This window comes from Emydura macquarii, unplaced genomic scaffold, assembly GCF_026122565.2.
Source record: "Emydura macquarii macquarii isolate MOO-44397 ecotype Brisbane River unplaced genomic scaffold, CSIRO-AGI_Emac_v2 contig_312, whole genome shotgun sequence".
NCBI lineage: Eukaryota > Metazoa > Chordata > Testudines > Chelidae > Emydura > Emydura macquarii.
Window position 1 is genome coordinate 950,233 of NW_027130449.1, and position 3,250 is coordinate 953,482.

Sequence of the window (3,250 nt, forward strand, 5' to 3'; positions counted from 1 at the left end):
GACATGCCAAAGCCGTTTAATTCCTGCGGTGGCTGTAGGTGAACGTAATGTAGTCGAGACTTGCCCTCAATGAGATCAGAATTACTGCAACGCGCTCTAGAGGTTGTCTGGGACGTCAAGGGATGAGGTACAGAGATACCTGTAAGGCTATAACCATTTACACACACTCAGATCCATTCAGACAATCTGAGCAGAGACTGTATCCTCCTACTGGGGATCACGGTGAGCCAGTCTTTACACCACTTGAATTCAGTCCAGGATCACTTCTTTGTGCAGGTGCTTCTTCAGGAACAGAGTCACATATCCCCTTAGGCTGCAGTCACAGACATCAGAGTCCACGCCCTTCAACAAGACTGTTGGCTTGACAACCAATGCAAGTGTTGTCAATATATGGAAGAGGCAGATGTCTCAGGTAGCTGGCAGAGGAGGGTATAAGTAACTCAGGGGAGCAGGCAGTTGAAGGAAAGAGTGTTTGCCTTCTTAAGTAGGATCCCGATCCTTTGTTTTATCTACAACACCTAGTTACTGAAGTGACGTGTTACAATAGAATATAGCAAATATGGATTATGGTTTTAAAGTATGCGAGGGCCTTAGATGTGTCCAGACAGGGTGTCAGGAGTGTGAATGCTCTGCACCTGTCTGTCAGAGTCCTAGCCCTTGTTACCATCAGAATTAGCTGATATGAGCTGCTGTGCTATGAAATCGTTGCCTCTGCGGCGTTCCTGGTCCTTTTCCCATCACCCAATGATAAGTCTACTGTAGGAGACTATGAACTTTTCAGCATAGGCCCCTCTGCAGCTGGGAAGTCCCCACCTCCCTCTGCTGGGGGGGCCCTGAATACCTTCCAAATAAGGAAACCCTGACTATCATGGAGCTAGTCAGACAAGGAAAACAGGAGCTGAAGTGGAGACACAGGGCTTCTCTATATGCCCTGTGCATCCAGGAGATTGGGGAGGGGAGGGAGCAGATCCTCTGCTCTTCCCTGGGGTGGAGAGAGATATGCATAAGTTGCCCCCTCATAGAAAATTTAGAAGAAACTCCATGGGCCTGGTTTTTTCCGCTCTAGGAGGGAGCAAGCATGTGGCACAGAGCTTGCTCCATCCGAAGACTGTGCCTTCGTTTTATCTGCACAGCGCTCTGTATTCCTGTATTTTCCTGCTAAGCTGATTTCCGTTTCATATAGCCCAGCCGAACACAAACCTGCGAAGCGTCCTTCAGCTGCAGCAATGATCACATTCACCCCTGCTGTCACTGAGACGCAAGGCTACAGCTACGGTGCGTTGTTTTGCCTGTAGCATCTCCTCCTGACTACTAGATGCAACTCCCAGGGCTTCTGAGCAGGCAGCCACTGCTTCCTCCCTTTCCCTCTGCTCCCATTGCCCCACTGCTGCTTCCAGGCCCTGAGCAGTAACACATGCCCGAGGCAGCCATGGTGTGAAGGAGACAGAAGCAGAGAGATTTAGGGAAAGGCTGTGGGGAGGGGGAGACGTGAATGAGGCAAGGAGAAAGACAGGTGGGAGCAAAGGCAATGCTTAAGAAGAAAAGATAGGAGAGAGGGAGCAAGACAATCCAGGCACAAATGGGGAAGGACAGACTTGTGGCTAACATATGGGCTCAAGAGGAAGGAGAGCTGGATTCCTTGCCCAGCTCTGCCCACGAGTTTCTGTGCCCTCGTTGAGTCATTTGTAGACGAGGGAGAAAGATACTGACCTACATTCCAGGTAGGTGAAAGCATGCTAAGCTTCTGGGTGGAAGTACATCAATCTGTGGAAAAGACAGGCCCATCACATCAAACTGCTCACTGCACCCACTCCCTTAAAGCCAGACGACAAGAAGCTACTGAGCGCTTGGCAGCTATGTGAAGAGTGAATTGGGGGATTAGCCATTCCATCAGTGTTCAGTGGGCTGGGCTGAAGGGCAAGACCTCAAAGCAACACTGGAAATGGATGCAGGAGGTTTCACTACATCAGGAGAGAGATTTATTTGGCATGTCTTCTGAAAGAGTGGGATTAGCTAGCCAATGGACCAAGCAGGACAGTGTGACAGCAGAGTGCTGGGATGTGGCAGAGTGCCCATGGGCATTTCATAAGTGGCCCTGCAGAGGTATGTGAGGGAGCTAGGGGAGGGCACAGGACAGACACACACAGTCCTTGTGTCCCTTCAAAGGAGGTGGCCCAAATTGTGCTGTGGAGATTAGTTCCTGCTCCCTCCTATGGCAGTGCTAACCACCTAGGGGAAAGGGAGGGGGAGGAGGAGTGTGAAGGCTTCTCCCATGGCAGAGGGACCACTCCCCAGAGGGAATTCTGGCTGCCTCAAACAGAGTTCTTCCTGCAAAGTCCAACTGCAGCCCAGGTGCTCTGGTCTACTCCTCGCCAGCATGCAGGACAGGAACTCTCAGACAGCGTCCACAGCACGTGGAATCCAAACTCACCCTGTACCTGGTTCTTTACACACTAGACAACAGCCCCGCTCAAATCATCCCCCGCCCCACCCAGCTTCTTCACTCCTGACCAAGCCTACAGCCTCTCTAAAGAGCCAGAAAACAAGGCAGCTTCCCAGTGAGTCAGCAGACACCACCGACCCTTCCATGGAAGCATGGCATCTTTCAAGCAAACACTGCCAGCCTGCTACATTTCCCTACCGGAAGAGGAGTGTTTCTGACCCTGCTTTATGAAAGGCTAAGTCCAAAGAGAGAATGCAGCAATGTGGGGATATGGCAGCGATACACATCTCCTCTTCCCAACACACAGGGTGGGGGTTTAGGAGTCTTCTGCTACTTCATGGAGCCATTTCCAAACAGCACGATGAGATGAGCATATTGGATAGACAGCCTGGGACCTCTTTATTGCCAGGACCTAATTAGAGGAAAAACCCAGTGCTCCGCACTCTGCAGAGAGGAGAATGGGGGATTGATAACACAAGGGAACTGGGTGTTTTGTTTTTAAACAAATATCTTACCACCTCCTTCTCTTTGGACTTCAGTTGGAGAATCCTGAAGGTGTGTCTCAGGGGGCAAAAGCTGAAGATGTTGCAGATTTGTATCCCTTTTCTAAACAGTTGATTTTATAAATGAAAAGTTACAAAAAGCCATCTGGGCAGCCCCAGTAACAGAACATGGATTGTTCAGACAGTGGAGTAGGGTAGGAGGGAAATCCAATCATATCCAGGCTATTCACCTCCCCGTTTTAGAGACTTGCACAACATGACAGCATACCACGACCACAGCCACAGAAGAATCCTGCACAGACGC